This window comes from Oncorhynchus gorbuscha, linkage group LG16, assembly GCF_021184085.1.
Source record: "Oncorhynchus gorbuscha isolate QuinsamMale2020 ecotype Even-year linkage group LG16, OgorEven_v1.0, whole genome shotgun sequence".
NCBI lineage: Eukaryota > Metazoa > Chordata > Actinopteri > Salmoniformes > Salmonidae > Oncorhynchus > Oncorhynchus gorbuscha.
In genome coordinates this window covers 5,053,442-5,076,525 of record NC_060188.1, presented here as the reverse complement: position 1 = coordinate 5,076,525, position 23,084 = coordinate 5,053,442, and the positions used below count along the sequence as shown (strand labels likewise).

General features: G+C 43.8%; 1 long non-coding RNA gene across 1 annotated transcript; it reads left to right on the top strand.

The window, feature by feature from the left end:
- The first annotated feature begins 6,595 nt into the window (after positions 1-6,595).
- Positions 6,596-21,755, top strand: LOC124000890. Its single transcript, XR_006832683.1, has 3 exons — positions 6,596-6,893; positions 18,649-18,751; positions 21,654-21,755. It is a non-coding gene; the product is annotated as an uncharacterized LOC124000890 (long non-coding RNA).
- The last annotated feature ends 1,329 nt before the right edge of the window (positions 21,756-23,084 follow it).

Here is a 23,084-nt window from a genome sequence, read left to right as displayed (position 1 = left end):
TTGTCTTCCTAGTCCAGTTCCTATTCACATTCATTAACTCATCCACATCTCCTTTTGGTCCATGGCTTCAACTGCACTCATGTCCTGCTCATCAATATGACACACACACACACACACACACACACACACACACACACACACACACACACACACACACACACACACACACACACACACACACACACACACACACACACACACACACACACACACACACACACACACACACACACACACACACACACACACACACACACACACACACACACACACACACACAGGGAGCGTCTCAGGGGATAAGAGTATTGATCAGAGTGAAGTCAAGATCAGCCTCTATTGTGTCTGACTCCCCAGCCCAGAATGACAGACAGATGATGGGTGGCAACATTCGGCCAGGGGGCCAAAACCGTCCTGCAAGGGATTTTTTGCCCCCCAAAGTTTTTAGCAAAAAATCTAATCACCAGGAATTCAGTTAAAAATAAGTTTAATTTAGGAAGTCTGTTCACCAAGTATTACCACAAATAAAATAGACAATGTCATCAAGGTATGAAATGATAGTATTTGAAAACAACAATCTCTTTTAGTTGTGGTCAATTTGCAGTGTACAGAATATTATAATTATGTTCTGGCCCCCCATGCCAACAAGAATTGGCCTGCTGCTGAATCTAGTTGCCTAAAAATGCAATTTCAAAATGTAGGGGGTACATGCCACCCCCCCTCCTCAGCTGGGCCCCTGCACACACATACATGAAGATATGTTCTGTCTTTCTAATGACAATGCCTGACACTTATCAATCAATCACACATGATCAAGTGGGTATTTGCCCTATAGAAACAGATCACTATGTTATCCATGACTGATATATCTCCCTGTCCCTCCCATCCCCCCACAATCTTCAATCTCATCTCGAGTCCACAAAACAATCTGGTGCTGCGCTAGCAGACATTAGCACTTAGCGCTGCTAGCACACCTCCTCCGAAACAACCGTGAGTGAACATGTCAGGTGCGTGGGGCTGCTGAGACGCCGGCAGGTTTTGAAGGATAACAGTGTGAAGAGGCTTTGATGGCTGCGCTGCTCTTCACTTCCAGCCCCTCAGAAAGACATGCTCATCACAAGTGTAGATAAACAGAGTGTGTGCGTGTTTGTTAGTGGTGTGCAGGTCAGCTGTTTCTTCACGCTACCTGCCCGCAATTAAAAATAACCCATCCACAACCGCCCAACTATATGTGATAAAAGTACAAATCTGATGCCCACCAAGTCGATTCTCTCTTGTCATTATATGTTGCCCCAGAAAAATAAATAAACACCTGCTCAACAGAATAATGCTATCTCTCTCAGAATGACCTTCTTGATCCAAATCAGTCAGGTTTCAAGACTAGTCATTCAACTGAGACTGCTCTTCTCTGTATCACGGAGGCGCTCCGCACCGCTAAAGCTAACTCTCTCTCCTCTGCTCTCATCCTTCTAGACCTATCGGCTGCCTTCGATACTGTGAACCATCAGATCCTCCTCTCCACCCTCTCCGAGTTGGGCATCTCCGGCGTGGCCCACGCTTGATTGCGTCCTACCTGACAGGTCGCTCCTACCAGGTGGCGTGGCGAGAATCTGTCTCCTCACCATGCGCTCTCACCACTGGTGTCCCCCAGGGCTCTGTTCTAGGCCCTCTCCTATTCTCGCTATACACCAAGTCACTTGGCTCTGTCATAACCTCACATGGTCTCTCCTATCATTGCTATGCAGACGACACACAATTAATCTTCTCCTTTCCCCCTTCTGATGACCAGGTGGCGAATCGCATCTCTGCATGTCTGGCAGACATATCAGTGTGGATGACGGATCACCACCTCAAGCTGAACTTCGGCAAGACGGAGCTGCTCTTCCTCCCGGGGAAGGACTGCCCGTTCCATGATCTCGCCATCACGGTTGACAACTCCATTGTGTCCTCCTCCCAGAGAGCTAAGAACCTTGGCGTGATCCTGGACAACACCCTGTCGTTCTCAACTAACATCAAGGCAGTGGCCCGTTCCTGTAGGTTCATGCTCTACAACATCCGCAGAGTACGACCCTGCCTCACACAGGAAGCGGCGCAGGTCCTAATCCAGGCACTTGTCATCTCCCGTCTGGATTACTGCAACTCGCTGTTGGCTGGGCTCCCTGCCTGTGCCATTAAACCCCTACAACTCATCCAGAACGCCGCAGCCCGTCTAGTGTTCAACCTTCCCAAGTTCTCTCACGTCACCCCGCTCCTCCGCTCTCTCCACTGGCTTCCAGTTGAAGCTCGCATCCGCTACAAGACCATGGTGCTTGCCTACGGAGCTGTGAGGGGAACGGCACCTCAGTACCTCCAGGCTCTGATCAGGCCCTACACCCAAATAAGGGCACTGCGTTCATCCACCTCTGGCCTGCTCGCCTCCCTACCACTGAGGAAGTACAGTTCCCGCTCAGCCCAGTCAAAACTGTTCGCTGCTCTGGCTCCCCAATGGTGGAACAAACTCCCTCACGACGCCAGGACAGCGGAGTCAATCACCACCTTCCGGAGACACCTGAAACCCCACCTCTTTAAGGAATACCTAGGATAGGATAAAGTAATCCTTCTCACCCCCTCCCCCCTTAAAATATGTAGATGCACTATTGTAAAGTGGCTGTTCCACTGGATGTCATAAGGTGAATGCACCAATTTGTAAGTCGCTCTGGATAAGAGCGTCTGCTAAATGACTTAAATGTAAATGTAAATGTAAATGTAATGATCGATAGAATGAATGCTTCGATCTAGTTGACGTCATCTTTGTTCAGGGAGCAAAGACCTTTAGGGACTGGGGAGAAAATGCAATATCACCAAAAAAATGAAACGATTTTCTGTGTAAAGGAGGCCTCCCTGACAAAGGCCATGCAGCCTTTCTTTTGATGACATCAGTTAGACCGGTTGTAAGAAAAAGAAAGCTGTGAAAACGACCCAATGTTTTTCTGATAAGGTTTCAGTTTGGCTTCGATGCATATTTGACATGGTTGAAATAGCCTACTATCAGCTTTTATGATGAAGACAGCACCTCTACAGATCTGGAGGGACACAGAAATGGAGCGACAGAGAAAGAGAGCAATCACAAGCCAATGTTTGGTGGTAGTTAATTGTTAATTTGTATCCCATAAAGGTAGCCAATTATGTTTGTGTATAATAAATCTGATAAACAGTGTGGTTGTGACTCTCTATCTTACAATTGAGCCACAATAGGCTATCTAATGCCCACGTGGCTAGCATCAGTAGCATGTTTCTACTTGAGTGAAATTGAGTAAAGTAACAATACTTTTACTTGAGTAATATGTCATTCAAGTAACAGTACATTTACTTGAGTAAAATATCATTAAAGTAACAGTACTGCTACTTGAGTAAAATGTCATTAGAGTAACAGTACTTCTACTTGAGTATGATATTCTAGTACCTTTTCCATCCCTGTTAGTGAGGGAAAAAGAGAGAGAGGAAAAGACGGAGGGAGTGAGTGACCAAGTGTGAATAGGTGAGTGAATGTCAGCTGGTCCCATGAACAAGTAACAGATGAGGGATTGAATGGGTGAAAGAATTAGAGGTGGCTACCACGTTGCAAGAGCGTGAAGCAAACCTGTGCCCATGCGCAGATATGAAGAGTGCCTTGGTCCTCCTTTATTTTGATGACATCAGTTAGACGGGTTGTAAGAAAAAAGACTGTGTGACTGTGTAAGAATGAAGTCTTGCTTCTCGCTCATCGCAATGTTGCTAGTGCAACATCATTTTGCTGACTCCACCTTAAATATTTGGAAAAGGTCATTTGTAACAACGTTCAGGTAACCTTAGCAAAATTATCTAATTATCAAGGTCAATATACCATACTACTATGGCTTACCCTGTAAAACAACACATTTCACTGCACCTGGTGTATGTGACAGAAAAAATATTTGTATTTGATTTACTTAAAAAAAAAAAAAATTGTGAGTCTGCGTTCCAGCGTGCATCTGTGTGTATCCGGCTGTCCCTGTGTTAATGGATGTCTCTGTGTTTATGGATGTCTCTGTGTTTATGGCTGTCTCTGTGTTAATGGCTGTCCCTGTGTTTATGGCTGTCCCTGTGTTAATGGCTGTCTCTGTGTTTATGGATGTCTCTGTGTTTATGGATGTCTCTGTGTTTATGGCTGTATCTGTGTTTATGGCTGTCTCTGTGTTAATGGATGTCTCTGTGTTTATGGATGTCTCTGTGTTTATGGATGTCTCTGTGTTTATGGCTGTCTCTGTGTTTATGGATGTCTCTCTGTTTATGGATGTCTCTGTGTTTATGGATGTCTCTGTGTTTATGGTTGTCCCTTTGTTTATGAATGTCTCTGTGTTTATGGATGTCTCTGTGTTTATGAATGTCCCTGTGTTTATGGATGTCTCTGTGTTTATGGATGTCTCTGTGTTTATGGCTGTCTCTGTGTTTATGGTTGTATCTGTGTTTATGGTTGTCTCTGTGTTTGTAAAACTCTTGCTGTCTCTGTTTGTGGTTGTCTCTGTGTTTGTGGCTGTCTCTGTTTGTGGTTGTCTCTGTGTTTGTGGCTGTCTCTGTTTGTGGTTGTCTCTGTGTTTGTGGCTGTCTCTGTTTGTGGTTGTCTCTGTGTTTGTGGCTGTCTCTGTTTGTGGCTGTCTCTGTGTTTATGGTTGTCCCTGTGTTTATGGCTGTCTCTGTGTTTATGGTTGTCTCTGTGTTTATGAATGTCTCTGTGTTCATGGCTGTCTCTGTGTTTATGAATGTCTCTGTGTTCATGGCTGTCTCTGTGTTTATCGCTGTCTGTGTTTGTCTGTATCTGTATATTAAACCGATTATACCCATAACTGAATCTATAAAGCAGTTCTCCTATCCGAGACTCTTCTTTCCTCCACCCCTCCTCTCCCCAGGGACAATTCCTCCTTTAATTTACCTCCTGTGTTTGCCATGGGGCCAAGTTGTTACACGTTAACAGCCTGACCTTTTATCTCTGGCAGACAGATATCGCGGGGTCGGCAAGGGTCATAATTGAATCTCTAACCGGCGTATGTTGACTCCCTGTGACCGCGATCAATACTAACGTCCACTCTGGTGACATCAAGTTCAACAACCCCTGTCTGGCCTCCTGAGTCTGCCTAAGATGACACTTAACCCTTTATAGGATCAGACAGACAGACAGACAGACAGACAGACAGACAGACAGACAGACAGACAGACAGACAGACAGACAGACAGACAGACAGACAGACAGACAGACAGACAGACAGACAGACAGACAGACAGAGAGACAGACAGACAGACAGAGAGAGAGAGAGAGAGAGAGAGAGAGAGAGAGAGAGAGAGAGAGAGAGAGAGAGAGAGAGAGAAAGAGAGAGAGAGACTGGTAGCTACCAGGGGACATTGTATTATGAACGTCTGTAGAGGCCATGACACCCCCAGGAGTATTTTCCATAAGCCATGCTTAGTGTCTCTCTCCCCCCCCTCCCTCTCTTCCTCCACGCCTCATCATGTACTTCATCATGATGTAGGCTGAGTTATTGTGCTTTGCTACTGTTGCCGTAAGGCATATCTCTGCCATAATCCATGTGGGTGACGTGAGTCCAGATGGTTATTTCATTGTGTGTACTCATGGGGGGCTGTCATCCCATTTATTATCAGAGTCATAGTTTTATGGTCATGTATATGATGTCTTCTGATAGACACATATTCATCTAAGCCTCTAAGCAACAGTATCAGATGGGGTTTGCTTAGCCTGGGTGTGAATGGTAGATCAGAGCTAACGAGAGAGATATGGGTCCTTAGTGAGATCCAGATTTGGCTCGTTGCACAGTGAAATATTTGTCCGGCACTCTGATCGTATTTGTTTGTCTCTTGAGAGAGCGAGAGAAGGATGACAGAGATAAACTGGAAGTGGGGGATAGAGAAGTTTATCGTTATCATTCCACATGACTAAAATATTGACTTGTGGAGGTAATTGTGTTTTCCTACCCTACCAGATAGTAGATAGCATACAAGCCCATTGTAGCTTCCAATCTTCCATGCTGAGTCTCATTTTGTAGATTTGAATTGGCCCAGTTGGAATCATCACCTTAAGCTGCTAGAGAACCCTGTGGAATCCACTTAAAAATCTATTTCATTCTTTGTTTGCAACAACAACATGAAATAATATAGAAAAAGAAGGCATGGTGTGGAGTACTGCTGGTGTGTATGTGTGTGTTATGCAAATAGGAATGGAATGCTGGGCTGGCACAGAGAACACTAACATGTTTGTAAGTGCTGGTGTATGATCAACATAAGATGTGTTGAAATTGTGCCCTCTGTAGGTGAAAAGTACATAACCAGCGAAGTATAAATATTGCACTTGCTAACATAACACATTAGGAACTAAACATTCTAAATCTTCAAAAGCTACAGAACTGTGAGCTCAAACACTGTATATCTATTGCATTGCATTGCTTTCTTAGTAAGCAAGTCAGAAAGGGAGAGGAAGGAAGGCAAGGAAACAAGGAGTTAGAGAGAGGTTGGCCACTGTAGTTGTCATGGAAACGGCGAGGCGGAGCATGTGGCGCCTCTTTGAGTGGGACCAGTTTGTTATTGGAGGTCACGTGGCCAGTCGCTAGGGACAGATGCACGTCCTGTACCTCGGATTGAAGCGTCGCGAGCTGCTGCTATCGCTAGTTTGAACAAAATGGCTGCAGAGGCACCACTAACGAAAGCCCGCTGAACGGTAGGAATTATCATCGACGATGTTTTAATGGATATCTTGGAAATAACCCCTCTCCAAATATTGGATTTCGCAAGAATTTGCTCTCTTGGATTCCTCTATTTGCGAACATTTCACAGTCGCGTGCTGTAAAACATTTTTTTTTGCACTTTAAAAATGTCAGCTCATCAAAGACAAGGTAGGTTACTGAAAATGCATAAGGTGTTCGTTTTTATATTTAGCTGAAAAAGTACACAAGTTGCACCGATATACTTTGTCTTGCTTGACATTAGCTAGCTTGTTTGCTAAATATCGCACCCTGCTGCCATTTCTTCCTTTCTCTGACACTTGCTCTATTTCACGTTGTTTCCTGAGATAATCAACATTTGCTTTTGGTTGTTTGCAATTAAATTCGAGACTAGAGAACACGTTTTGAACCTAAAACTTCGCCAAATGGTTAGGACTACAGAGAGCTAACGGTAGCTGTATTGCTCTGCTACTGTAGCTTCTTGCTGCGACCGAAATATTGGTCTGTGATAAGGGTATCAAGGACAGAACATCGATTATTGTCATGCAAATTACACCTAAAATTGAATTCAAATTCACAAAAAGCCCACAGTGGGAAATGAGGTAAGACGTATTGAATTTTCTCATCTTTGAACATGATTTATTTAGAGAAATATTTAAAGAGGGGCGGGGATTCGCATCCAAGCAAAGCGCCCCTGATATGCGGCTGCAGCTTCCGATTGATAAACAGCATCAATTTATCAAAACAGTGCCTAATGCCTTCATGTTTGAGTATTGCAACATTGTTGGCAATTTTCTAAATTTGACTACCAAGGTATTTTTATTAAATCACTTCATTGTAATAACCATCTTTAAAATGTATTCATAAAAGGAAACAAAACTGATCTGAAATGCAAACATAATGCACACTGGGAGGAAAATGATCAGTATAGCTAGAAAGAAGCAACTTTGACCGTGACATTTGCATTAACCAATGACATTTAATAATGGGCTTCAACATCATCCCACATGCGCATGTTTCAACAACATCCCACATGCGCATGTTTCAACAACATCCCACATGCGCATGCCCACTGGCATATGTGTTTGAAATGCTAAGCACATAGATCTATTCCAGAGTAAGCAGGTAGTCATTCGGTACTGCTGTGGTGATAAAATAGACAATGCAGTCAAATACAGATACAAAATGAGCTGGTTGGGGTCCCAAGCAGGACTACTATCCAATGGGTTAGGGGTAGTAATGGGGGTGGTTAAACAAATTAGCCAATGAATTGCAGGCTCTATCTGAGGTTATACACATTTGAGATTAGTGGTTTGGAAGTCCATCTTGGATCCTTTCCAATTCTCATGGCACTTCTGGGTAATTGCTTTGGCCCTGGTCTTGTCTAGAAGCGATACAGTATTTGTCCAAATGGACTTTTCATTGCAGGTTAGCAGAATTTGGTTAGGGAAACAACTTTTGGTGTCAAATTTGACAAGCTGCATCCCATCTAGACATAAGCCCTTGTGTGGTCAGAATACAGCCAATCAAATCTCTTTAGTCTAACCAAACAGGCATGGCTGAAGCTAGGTCCACACCTACAAGCTTGGTTCTCTGCTTAAGCCTGCCATGTTTCTGTGGGTTGCTGATTTTTAAAAGGTAGCGACTAGCAAGCGATTTCCCCCTCTTGCTTTCTCTGACATGAATACACATTTATTGTTGATGGCAACTGCCTCCTGCTCTGGGCATGCAGTCATAATGGCTGGGCTGCCCTGGCATGAGTCTCCCAGAGAGGAAGGGGCTTGCCAGGCTGAAAGATGGGCCATGTTGCCAGAGTTGGAATGCGCTCCAGAGGAAGGTTGCTTTATTGTTCACAAGGCTTTGTTTATTTGAATAGAGACATGAAAGCACATGGTTATTTGTGAAAATGGATAGACCCATCAGTTTAGCTTATGCTAGTCAACACCCGTCCCTAGATGTGTTTATAGGAAGATGTCCCGTACCATTATTTTAGCGAGAGGGACTCCATGGCACAATGAGCTGTTCTTCAGATGGAATCCTTTGTACTGTCAATATGTCATAATCTCTTTTTAATTGAAACACATTTTCTCTTCCTGTATCCCCTTATCCCTGTGACATCTGTCATTACACTGTCTTCACAGTCAGTTGACATCGACCACCCCACACACACTCTTAATGCTCTGATTACTATACAGATCAGGTCTTAGGCCTGCACTCAGTTCCTCAGCTCAGCATACACACAGTGGCCTGATGGTTAGGTTTCTGTGGCAGCTCTGGCAGTTTGGCTTACAGGGTAGTTGTTTGCCTTTGAAATTACTAACCTTGCTCTTTGTGAAATGCTCTGATTTCAAACTGTTTCTTAGAGATAGGTTTACATGTTTTGACTTTGCATGCCACACTATTGGCTAACCAGGACAGGATCTCTGAGGTAATGGTTTTCATTGGCTCTATTTCTTAGTCCCAAATGAATAAGTACAAAGCGATCGAAGCACAGATCAGCATAACTAAAGCATATCACTCTCCTAGTCCCAACTCAGCAGTTTGGTCCTCAGGCATTCTCTAAGCAGCCAGGAAGGCAAATTCATTCTTGATAATTGAGTGCCATACAAGTGTATGTACTAGGCTGAATATGATGTATAGTGTACGCCTAAGTGAGGAAAAGCCTTGATCCACAGCCTCTTCACATGAATCACTTAATCTGATTCTGAATACCGCCAGCAGGTTCTGTCGCTAACTAGTCATTAGCTCAACTCTATTAAACATCTTTTTGTTGATGATCTAAAGAGTGGACCTTTTCATTCTTTGATGTGGGTTTCATATGTTAGTGTAACTAAGCAGTCAACAGCCAGTCTGTTTGATTTGACAGATAGCCTTGCAATAGATTGTCGTTTGCGTTCAGCTCACACACTGAATTGCAAATTCGTAAAGTTGTGCAGACTTGCAAGGGAAATATCAGTTTGGGAGGAACCACACTTGAAGATTTTCTCCCCACTACCCACCATTAGAATCTCTGTTCTAGATTAAACATTGATCTCAGTGGGAGATCCTGGTGATTTTATAACTGCAAATTCAAAGAGATGTGCAAGCTGGCAATGGAAATATCACAGTCTGAAAACCCCACTGTGAGATATTCTCCAAGATATCCTAGTGAATTCATGAATGGATATGGACGTCCATCCTCCCAACTAGGCTACCAGACCTGAAACGGAATGGACGCCATATCTTTTGATAAGATGTAGACTAGACCTCTGAAGCACAATCCTTCTGTTTCCTTATAAATAACTCATTCCCTTTATAATGTCATCCTTGTCTTTTGCCCTATTACAGGCAGCAGTCATTCAATGGCACCATGTTGGTAAACGTTAGGCCAGGTTTAACGAGCCATGAAGCTGGCGCTGGGGCCGTTCTCTCTGCTAACGCATGTTCACTCCCAGAGGGGCTGAGCTCTGGGGCAGAACACTTGTCATTCTCCAAGTAGACCTAAATGAGGCAAAGGGGAGATTATTGAAAGGCCCTTGAAGTGAACAGTAGGGTTTGTCCCCCTGAGGTCTGACTGAAGGCTTGGCTTTCTGGTTTCGTAGACTTCTGAAGAGAGGCCCACTTGAGGTGACCAATTTGAGTCATCCACTGATTCCACTCTCTAACGGCCTCTCAAGCCCAGTGTCAGTACTTCAATAGTCTTTATATCCTTTAGCCTTGTATGTAAAAATATTTTGTATAATATATATATTTTTAAATTACACTAAGAAATGCAGACTTGGTTACTTGGCCAAAGTGGGCCATTGAACATGTTAATGGCAGTTAGCTCATCAGTTGGACCTTCAGCAAGTCTAGCAAGTTGTTTTATTGAATTTACACAAAGTTCTGGAGTTGTTCTTCACCTGCTTCAGTAAAAATAGTTCCTGACTGCCCAGCCCTGCACAAAGACAGCCTTTATTACGTTGATCGGTCTTAATTTAGTCTTCTTTCTACGCGAGTTTCCCTTCATATACAGCCCTTTCACCTGCTGGATAATGGCTTTTTGTGAAGATGAATGTGGAAACCGAGCAAGTGCCACGTGATTTGAATCTGATAAGTTATTTTGTTGGGGACGTTCTGTGATCTATTGGAGCAATAAGTTGTTTGACCGGGCTTGAGAAACGGCTGCCCCGGTTACTGACCCCGGTTACTGACCCCGGTTACTGACGGAGAGGATGAAAGTAATCGGGAACTTCAACTGCTGGAGCCGATCCATAGCTTTTATTTCTGGGGGCCTGCAAAGAGTGCCAGGAAGAGTGTAGCATCTGAAACATCTCCTGGCCAGAGCATTCGCATAACTTCATAGACAATAGCTTCTAGTTCTTTGAAGAGGGAGATCCTCTTTGCTATGTTAGAAGAATATCATCATCTATTGCCCAGTGGTTGTTTTTTCTCTTTCCTTATACAGTACCACTCAAACGTTCGGACACACCTACTCCATGCTGTTATCAAGGCAAAGAGTGGCTACTTTGAAGAATCTCAAATATAAATATATTTGAATTGGTTTAACACTTTTTGGTTACATGTGTTATTTCATAGTTTTTATGTCTTCACTACTATTCTACAATGTAGAAAATAGTAAAAATAAAGAAAAACCCTTTAATGAGTAGGTGCGTCCAGACTTTTGACTGGTAGTGTGTGTGTGTGTGTATAGATCATTCTCTCTCACACACATACGTGTTTGTTTCATGAGCTAAAATGAAAGATCCTGGAAATGTTCCATATGCACAAAAAGCGTATTTCTCCAATTTTGTGGACAAAAATGTTTACATCCTTATTAGTGAGCATTTCTCCTTTGCCATGATAATCCATCCACTTGACGTGTGTGGCATGTCAAGAAACTGATTAAACAACATGATCGTTACATAGGTGCACCTTGTGCTGGCTACAATAAGGCCCCTCTAAAAGTGCTATTTTGACACACCACAATGCCACATATGTCTCAAGTTTAGGGAGCGTGCAATTGGCATGCTAGCTGCAGGAATGTCCACGAGTTGTTGCTTCCAAAGTCGTTTCAGAGAATTTGTCAGTAGGTCCAACCGGCCTCATAACCGCAGACCACGTGTAACCGCCCAGGACCTCCACACCTGGCTTCTTCACCTGTGGGATTGTCTGAGAACAGCCACATTTAGTCATTTTAAGTCCCACCCTTCAGCTACCATCAACCCCTGCCATCTATCTCTGAACACAATCCAGTTTTGATTTCTATTTGCCATATATTTTTCAGATGTGATGTTTCACAAATGTTCTGAACCTTTCTTTTCTCCTAGTTTCTACAGATTGTAAATTAAAGAAACATTTTTGTTCAGATTATTATTATGTTATTGGTGAATTGACTGACTTTTCAAATCATCCAGCAGTCCTATTTGCAGAGTTGGCTCCAGGTAAATTCTTCAGCCATTCCTGAACCTGCGACCAAAAACAAGCTACATATTTGACAGTACCAAAACAAGTGCTCTAATGATTCTCTCTCTTCGCAGCAAAGTCTGCAGTGCTGGGATGGTTGTATCACGCATTAATATAACATTTAATTGGTAATTGACATTTAACATTTAATTGGCAAGAACTTTGTATAATTTAAATTGAAAAACAAAGTTTTGCGTATCATTTCAGAAACCATGTGCCATGGAATCGGTACATTGAGAATCTCTCAACTATCTTGCAATCTATATGGCACAGCGGTCACTTTGTTGTTGTCCTGAAATGAAACTGCTATACTTTTTATCACCATTTTAAAAAACAAAACAAATTTAGGTATTTAATGCAGGGCCGACAGACAAGTGCCTTACCTTCTCCCCTTCCAAGTGCTTTTTCCATATTTTTTTTGTGGTAATGCTGCAATTAGTTGGTTTTAATTTTAGATTGAGAAGACATTTGTGTTAGCTGCATGTGTGACAAGTCAACCAGTCCTATAATTTGTAATTTTATAATTTATTTTCAAATTATATATTTTTTTGATCAATTAGTATATTTGAGTTTAACCATAGTATTTGTTGGAATATTTGTTCCGTCTTTTCTGGTGGATTAAACTGAAATTGCAACCAGTTTTCTATTGCTTGTTTTAAAAATAGCCATATTTTGGAGATTTAATTTTCAAATAAAAGGAAGAGAGCGGTTGTAATTGGGGAAAAAGCCATTCTTGAACATGGGGTGAGCCATTCTTACTAAGCTGCTAGAGAACCAGTTTGAATTTAAGTGTAGTTGTTGTATGATTGAAGCCTTTAGTGAGATGATTTATTATTGAATCATTTATGCTCTCCAAATTAATATTCATTATAATTTTGTCTGGCTTGCCATTCCAAATAAAATATAATGAACCCATTTCTATAAGAGATTCTCCAAAATGGAAATATTCCAGGCTTTTATGTATAAATTCCAGTCATACTTTATCAAAAGCCTTTTTTCAAATTCCTCTGTGAATACCAGCCTGGTTTCCCAGATTTCTTTAATTTAACTGTCCTTTTTGGCAGATGGATGGAGAATTTTAAGCAGTGTTTTGGGATAGCCGAAGGGCTCCAATGTGGCACATCAGATCTCGTTTTCCAGAGCGTTTTGGGAAGTGCGGTCTGTCTTCCTAATGTACGATCGTGCCAAGCAGAGGGGCTGCAGTCTGATTCCGCCATTGCGGCTGCTGCGGTTGCTAGCGAGCAAGCAACCCTTCTCCCAGGGGCTCAGCAGCCTCGCTCTTATTTGTCTTGCAGTGCTGGCATTCTTGGCTCTGTGCCCAGTGACTATCATCTCTCGCAAGCCCCCTTCCCCCACTGAGCGCACACCCATCACCTCCCCTTCCTTGTATGTGTTCTCACACCCACCACCTCCCCTTCCTTGTATGTGTTCTCACACCCACCACCTCCCCTTCCTTGTATGTGTTCTCACACCCACCACCTCCCCCTTCCTTGTATGTGTTCTCACACCCACCACCTCCCCCTTCCTTGTATGTGTTCTCACCCCACCACCTCCCCTTCCTTGTATGTGTTCTCACACCCACCACCTCCCCCTTCCTTGTATGTGTTCTCACACCCACCACCTCCCCTTCCTTGTATGTGTTCTCACACCCACCACCTCCCCCTTCCTTGTATGTGTTCTCACACCCACCACCTCCCCTTCCTTGTATGTGTTCTCACACCCACCACCTCCCCTTCCTTGTATGTGTTCTCACACCCACCACCTCCCCTTCCTTGTATGTGTTCTCACACCCACCACCTCCCCTTCCTTGTATGTGTTCTCACACCCACCACCTCCCCTTCCTTGTATGTGTTCTCACACCCACCACCTCCCCTTCCTTGTATGTGTTCTCACACCCACCACCTCCCCCTTCCTTGTATGTGTTCTCACACCCACCACCTCCCCCTTCCTTGTATGTGTTCTCACACCCACCACCTCCCCTTCCTTGTATGTGTTCTCACACCCACCACCTCCCCTTCCTTGTATTTATTCTCACACCCACCACCTCCCCTTCCTTGTATGTGTTCTCACACCCACCACCTCCCCCCTTCCTTGTATGTGTTCTCACACCCACCACCTCCCCCCTTCCTTGTATGTGTTCTCACACCCACCACCTCCCCCTAGCTTGTATGTGTTCTCACACCCACCACCTCCCCCTTCCTTGTATGTGTTCTCACACCCACCACCTCCCCCTTCCTTGTATGTGTTCTCACACCCACCACCTCCTTCCCTGTATGTGTTCTCACACCCACCACCTCCCCCTTCCTTGTATGTGTTCTCACACCCACCACCTCCCTTCCTTGTATGTGTTCTCACATACACCAGAGTGTCTGGATATCAAAAGCAACCTGCACACCCACCTTCCCACCCCATCATACCATTACCCTCTTTATTGTACGGTCCTTCCTCTCCCCTCTCTCTGATTGCCTTTAGTCCACCTTTGTTCCCAGAAGCAGTCTGGTTTAATAGACATCACCTCTCTAATCCTCTTGTTGTGTTTTAGTGGTTCTATCCTCCAGCACCTCAAGAAGCAGCATCAAGCTCAAGGCTGCACGTTTAGCTTATCAATCACTGTCTTCCTGCTCCAAGCTGACTGCTGGCTGGCACTGCCTCAATGTCCATGTCAGTCATTCTACCCTCTGACAGTCCAAACAACTCATTTTTTTCAACGTCTCTCTCATTTAGGTACCTTATTTTGGCATTTCTTGGGGATCCACCTTCCTAGACCACACACACACACACACACACACACACACACACACACACACACACACACACACACACACACACACACACACACACACACACACACACACACACACACACACACACACACACACACACACACACATACAGTTTTAAGGGCTGCACAATTAATCTGATTCACATTGAAATTGCAATATGGATAAGATCCATGTCATGTGATATTTTGAAAGGAATCTCAGCCCAGTGTAACGGACGTTTTTATAGTTATTTTCCTCTTGCAGTGGCTTCCCCCACACACCAAGCAGCACCGTTCCTCCTCCTCCCTGTTAGTTACTATATGTTTTTATAGTTATTTTCCTCTTGCAGTGGCTTCCCCCACACACCAAGCAGCACCGTTCCTCCTCCTCCCTGTTAGTTACTATATGTTTTTATAGTTATTTTCCTCTTGCAGTGGCTTCCTCCACACACCAAGCAGCACCGTTCCTCCCCCTGTTAGTTACTATATGTTTTTATAGTTATTTTCCTCTGTGGCTTCCCCCACACACCAAGCAGCACCGTTACTATATGTTTTTATAGTTATTTTCCTCTTGCAGTGGCTTCCCCCACACACCAAGCAGCACCGTTCCTCCTCCTCCTCCCTGTTATTTACTATATGTTTTTATAGTTATTTTCCTCTTGCAGTGGCTTCCCCACACACCAAGCAGCACCGTTCCTCCTCCTCCCTGTTAGTTACTATATGTTTTTATAGTTATTTTCCTCTTGCAGTGGCTTCCCCCACACACCAAGCAGCACCGTTCCTCCTCCTCCTCCCTGTTAGTTACTATATGTTTTTATAGTTATTTTCCTCTTGCAGTGGCTTCCCCCACACACCAAGCAGCACCGTTCCTCCTCCTCCCTGTTAGTTACTATATGTTTTATAGTTATTTTCCTCTTGCAGTGGCTTCCCCACACACCAAGCAGCACTGTTCCTCCTCCCTGTTAGTTACTATATGTTTTTATAGTTATTTTCCTCTTGCAGTGGCTTCCCCACACACCAAGCAGCACCGTTCCTCCTCCTCCCTGTTAGTTACTGTATGTTTTTATAGTTATTTTCCTCTTGCAGTGGCTTCCTCCACACACCAAGCAGCACCGTTCCTCCTCCTCCCTGTTAGTTACTATATGTTTGCATGCTGTTCTGTTGGGTCAAATGCAGTCCACCGATTGTTCCAAACAAGAACTATGCTGCTTTCAACTTCCCTTCTTAAATAAGTCATTCTCTTTCTATGATTCCGGCATTTCATCCAAGTGATTTGATCTTTGTTCCACGTCAAATTGCAATCGTAATATTTGGTTTAAAAATGAAAGTCCTTGTTTCACAGTCCTTTTACCAGAGTTGTCTTGCACAAGGACCAACTGATCCTGAACAGAAATTATTCTGGACAGTTTCCAGTATGTGTAGCCTAGGTCTATGTTTTCCAGCTCAGCCTGTGCCTAGACAGACAGCAGTTTAGATCAGCTGGGCCATCCCTCCATTCCTCTGATACTATGTGACACTAGCACGGTGCATCAATGTTGAATGGAGACCGTGGCTATATTTATACAGCAGCTGTAGCTAGGCTTAGAAGCTGGGCTCTGGGCCCCACAAAAATAAATATTTATGGATCTAATGGGTTAGCCGTGGTATGGAAGCACATCGGAGTTCTGAGGCAAATTTCCATCCACATAATCTCAGGTCTTCAACCCTAAAAACAGCCAGACAGTAGGAGTTGCCTATTAATAGCTCTGTTCTTTCCTGCTGCTGCTCTTTGGAACCAAATAGGCCAACATGGAGAACGCTGCAGCGGCTTATGGCTAGTCAACAATTTTCCGCTTAACACATGGAGCTACATGGAGCACTCAGCTCTGTTCCAAGCTAGTCTGTGGCCCATGCTGTGAGGTAACTCCCGGTGAAGTGTTAAGAGGACCAAAGCCAAGATTATCCCCCGAGATTGGCTGATTAGCCCGTCGGCTGGCCAATCAGTGCATGGCTACGTGGATATGCGTGATACAGCGTTTTTGTGTGCGATTTCTTTGAGACATTCGCCAGCTTACACACGTTACTATGATCAGGTCAGTTGTTTTAGCTTAGTTGCTAATTGTCTGCGTGAGCAACTGCGCCTCATTATGTTGTATTGAAGTCTGTGAGACTTGCCTTATTGTGCTTCAGCCTGCTTCTTTGCCTTCTGTTTATATTGTATCCTAATGGAAGAAGGGGAGCAGACTGTGTTGGTTATGGTAGTTGTGTTTTTATAGGCTAGGCATTTTTCTCAAACCTTCTCCCTCAGACATGTTGAATTCCAACAAAAGCACACCTGATTTGGGCTCCTGAGTGGGCCGGTGGTCTAAGGCACTGCATCTCAGTGCTAGACGCGTCACTACAGACACTGGTTCGATTCCAGGCTGTATCACAACCGTCCGTGATTGGGAGTCCCATAGGGCGGCACACAATTGTCCCAGCGTCATCCGGGGTTGGCCGTCATTGTAAATAAGAATTTGTTCTTAACTGACTTGCCTAGTTTAAATTTAAAAAAATAACTAATCAAATTTGGTCTTTCTAGAGACTGTGTCAACCCTGATGCCCTGAAGACCGGTGACTAATATGCAGTGCACTGTGCAACGGCCTAAAAACCTAACTGACTCTGGATCAGTGCTTAAGGGCCAACATCCACCACCTCTCCACCTGGCTGCACACTCATCAGGCCTCGGGAGCTCTTGTTGCCAGGCGATGGCACGGCATTGCAGCACATGCTTGGCTTACATTTTTAGATGCAATTTCTCATCTCCGGTTCAATGAAACCGGATTCCAATTTATGTATTTTTCCATGCAGTTATTATTCTCCCATCTCTGTCCTTAAATGCTGGAGCTTTTTAAGTGAAAAGAGAAAAGGCCTAGGCTTATTAAGGCTAAATATAGGATCAGGACACATCCCAAATGGCACCCTATTCCCTAATATAGTGCTCTGGTCAAAAGTAGTGGACAATATAGGGAATAGGGTGCCATTTGGGACGCTGAATACCCACCTCTCCTCTGGAACAGCTTGCTGCTCGTGAAAGGATGTGGAAATGTCAGGTCATTTTTGTGTGTTTTTTTAATGGCTTTGGAGCATGTGTGTGGAGTGGAGGCTTGGCAGGCCTTTGTCTCTGAGAGCTGGGTCCCTACCAGGTAAGATGCAGTACTCTGAGGGATCTGGGGAGTGGCAGTAAGTACTGAGTGTGGCTGTGCCTCACTTTACCTGGGTCATTCAATACTGGTCATAGAGATGTCAGGCAGTGCACTGTATTGTGAATAACAGGGTGAGATTCAGCCTACTGAGTCTGGGTTGTCTTGGAGTTGGCGGTAGGTACTGGCTGGATGTCTGGGGATTGAAGAATGGGGCCTCATATCAAGGGTTTCAGTAACATTAAGAGGACCACAGCTCTGGCCTCCACCAGCACCAGCACCAGCATGCCTCCTAATAATTTCCAGACCACACAAGTCAGCCACACAAGCCAACCCGAGCCAATACAACCCAAGCCACACACACACGCAGGTCAACCCGAGCCAATACAACCCAAGCCACACAGGTCAACCCGAGCCACACACACACGCAGGTCAATCTGTTAATGGTGTTTCTATTGTCTGTACATTCCTCAGTAAAGAGCTGCAGTGAGTAGATTCCAGGTGTTCACGTGCAGACAGTCCTCACCTCGCCAGCAACCGCGTTGTAAAACATGTCTGTCTTTTGATCCTCTGTTCCAGCCGAGAGAAGAAGCAGGGAACACGAGACCAGAGCCATTTGATGGAAGAAAAGAAAAAGAGAAAGCAAGAAGAAAAGAAAAAGAAGGAAGCTGCTCAGAAAAAGGTGTGACGTCATATGGTTCTTGTTGTTTGGAAACACTTCTATCATACTACCTCATACAGCACCAACCCCTGTTTTATCATACTACCTCATACAGCACCAACCCCTGTTTTTATCATACTACCTCATACAGCACCAACCCCTGTTTTTATACTACATACTACCTCTCATACAGCACCAACCCCTGTTTCTATCATACTAACTCATACAGCACCAACCCCTGTTTTTATCATACTAACTCATACAGCACCAACCCCTGTTTTTATCATACTACCTCATACAGCACCAACCCCTGTTTTTATCATACTACCTCATACAGCACCAACCCCTGTTTTTATCATACTACCTCATACAGCACCAACCCCTGTTTCACCATCATACTACCTCATACAGCACCAACCCCTGTTTTTACCATACTACCTCATACAGCACCAACCCCTGTTTTTATCATACTACCTCATACAGCACCAACCCCTGTTTTTATCATACTACCTCATACAGCGCCAACCCCTGTTTTTATCATACTACCTCATACAGCGCCAACCCCTGTTTTTATCATACCACCTCATACAGCGCCAACCCCTGTTTTTATCATACTACCTCATACAGCGCCAACCCCTGTTTTTATCATACTACCTCATACAGCGCCAACCCCTGTTTTTATCATACTACCTCATACAGCACCAACCCTGTTTTATCATACTACCTCATACAGCGCCAACTAGAGGTCGACTGATTAATCGGAATGGCCGATTTTTAATTAGGGCCGATTTCAAGTTTTCATAACAATCGGAAATCAGCGTTTTTTTTTTACACCCATTCTGGCCGCTTACATTGCACTCCAGGAGGAGACTGCGTGGCAGGCTGACTACCTGTTATGTGAGTGCAGCAAGGAGCCAAGCTAAGGTGCTACCTAGCATTAAACGTATCTTATAAAAAACAATCAATCTTAACATAATCACTAGTTAACTACACATGGTTGATGATATTACTAGTTTAACTAGCTTGTCCTGCGTTGCATATAATCAATGTGGTGCCTGTTAATATATCATTGAGTCACAGCCTACTTCGCCAAACGGGTGTTTTAACAAGCGCATTCGTGAAAAAAGCACTGTCGTTGCACCAATGTGTACCGAACCATAAACATTGACGCCTTTATTAAAATCAATACAAGTATATATTTTTAAACCTGCATATATAGTTAATATTGCCTGCTAACATGAATTTCTTTTAACTAGGGAAATTGTCACTTCTCTTGCATTCTGTTCGGTGCAACAGAGTCAGGGTATATGCAGAAGTTTGAGCTGCCTGGCTCATTGCGAACTGTGTGAAGACCATTTCTTCCTAACAAAGACCGTGATTAATTTGACAGAATTGTACATAATTATAACATTGAAGGTTGTGCAATGTAGCAGCAATATTTAGACTTAGGGTTGCCACTGTTCTATAAAATACGGAACAGTTCCGTGTTTCAAAATGATAGTTTCCGGATTTGACCATATTAAAGACCTAAGGCTCGTATTTCTGTGTGGTATTATATTATAATTAAGTCTCTGATTTGATAGAGCAGTCTGTCTGAGCGATGGTAGGCAGCAGCAGGCTCGTATGCATTCATTCAAACAGCACTTTCCTGCATTTGACTTAAAGCCTATCAACTCCAGATATTAGGCTGTGCCTATTAGAACATCCACTAGTCAATAAAAGGAAAACACATGGTATAGAGAGAAATAGTCCTATAATAACTATAACAAAAACTTCTTACCTGGGAATATTGAAGACTCATGTTAAAAAGGAACCACCAGCTTTCATATGTTCTGAGCAAGGAACTTAAACGTTAGCTTTTTTACATGGCACATATTGCACTTTTACTTCTCCACTTTGTTTTTGCATTTTTTAAACCAAATTTAATATGTTTCATTATTTGAGACTAAATTTATTTTGATGTATTATATTAAGTGTTCATTCAGTATTGTTGTAATTGTCATTATTATAAATATACATGAATAAAAATTGTCCGATTTAATCGGTATCGACCTTTTTTTGTTCCTCCAATAATCGGTATCAGCATGAAAAATCATAATCGGTCGACCTCTAGCACCAACCTGCGTTTTTATGGTACTACCTCATACAAGCACCAACCCCTGTTTTAATGGTGTAGCTTTACACAAAGCAAGATGATGATATCAGCCTCTACCCTGTGCCCTGCTCTCTTCCTCTCCTCTTTCACCCTCCCTCGCTCCTCTGCTCTGAACCGTGTCAGTAAGTGATCCCTTTCCACTCCGTTGGCTAAACAGGCTAACGTGTCATGCTGCTTCTCTTTATCACATGCAGCCTCCTGTGAGGCTGAGGAAAGCAGAGCTGAAGGGGGGAGCTGGCCAGTGTGTGTGTGTTCCTGCATACGCCACTGTACCTGTGTGTGTGTGTGTGTGTCTGCCTCTTATTTCACTTTCTGGCTAACTAATCCACATGACCCACCAGGCAAAAGCCCCTAAGCTCAGCCGGTGGAGGGATGAACATAAAACATGTAGCATTATAATAGGCTAATAAGAACATTTCCCTGAACATTCTGTTCCAATGGAATGGGCTGGCTTTCAGTCAGAGCAAGGCTGAAGTGCAGGCAGCCAACCCAGTAGCATGCTAACGCTAGCAGGCTAACTCCGAGAGAGGAGACCTATTGATTGTCTGTTGCTTTAAATATTGACATAAAACACATACTTCAGTTAGGACTCCTTTCTTTATTATCTGTATTTGACAGGGACAATAGGCCTACACATCAACATTTCAATAAATGTGGCAGTTTTATCCAGCCAGCTCATTTTCACCTGTCGTCCCTTGTACTTGTGTTTCTTACGTGAACTCTTTAAAAAAAATCTGTTGCTAATATGTTCTTCCTCTTTCTTTCTAGGTCACTGAACAGAAAACCAAAGGTGTGTTCTCATCTTTTCCAACATTCTGCAACCACTCCTACCTCCTATTACCTTAGACTGACTGACTGATTGAAAAGAGAGGGGATGGAGGGAGAATGACAGTCTGAGCAACAGAGAAAGTGAGAGTATGCACAGTGTGCACTTAGCTAGCAGGGTTTTGAAGTGAATTGAACCCAGAGCACTGTAGATAGAACACATCCTCTCACTTCCCTCTGTGCCAAAGCTCTTAATGAGCGAGAGAGAAGGACTGGCGAGAGGGAGAGGACCTGTTATGTGGTGTGACTGGCCAGATGGGGCCGGAGGGGCTTATGTTTTGAGAGAAAGTCTCTAGGAAAGCTCATTAGGGCATCCGTTAATGGTCCTGTAACGGCCTTCTAGCACTTAACAGGAGGTTGGGGAAGTGGGGGGTTTAAAGGTCAAGATGAGGAAGGGACATCTAGTGTAATAACCCTACAGGGTATAGTTGGCTGCAGGACTGCATCTACTGGAGCCTGTCTGTGCTGCTGAGCTGCAATAATGAGCAGTAATCTGGGTTAGTTAGCTTTGTTAGCCTGTTTCCATCCAGTTAGCTTTGTTAGCCTGTTTCTATCCAGTTAGCTTTGTTAGCCTGTTTCCATCCAGTTAGCCTGTTTCCATCCAGTTAGCAGTAATCTGGGTTAGTTTTCTTGGTTAGCATGTTTCCACCAAGCCATGTATGGCTGAAAAGTCTCATGAAAGCTGGCTGTGACACATTAGAATGTGGTGTTGACTGTTGAGGAGAGCAGGGTCAGTGTGAAAGTGCAGGATAGGGGTAAACAGGCAGGGAGAGGCCACCAGGGTAATACTGCACTTTTCTACTGTGGTTGGAATGGGGAGGCCCAACCTGGGTCTGGTGGAGGGAGGAGGAGAATATATATGGGGGTGGATGGAGGAATAGAGAGAGTGGGGTGAAAAAGGCAGAAGGAAATTACCTGGTTTTGTCACAAACATATTCCTTGAGAAGGAAATGTCAAAAGTGAAAGAAAGGGTCTGAAGGAAAGAGAACAAAGTACATGAAAGAAACAGAGTATTGTGTGAAAGTGAGCGAGAACACACTGCTTCCTGTCTACAGTTTACACATACAGTAAGCAGTGCGCATCAACATAAAAGGCACATGTGTACCCACATGGCTATGTGCATACAGTACATTCATATAAATAAGTTCTCTGCCTCACTGGACCTCCACTGGGACTGTGTGTATGTAGTATAGACACTATACAAACACACAATTATATCAATGCATAGGTCAACAGACTTTATGAATACATTAGTACAGTCATATGCATCTGTATAAACCAGGGATATTCAACTCCTACCCTACGAGGTCTGTCGCCTGCTGGTTTCCTGTTCTACCTGGATCATTAATTTCACACACCTGGTGTCCCGGGTCT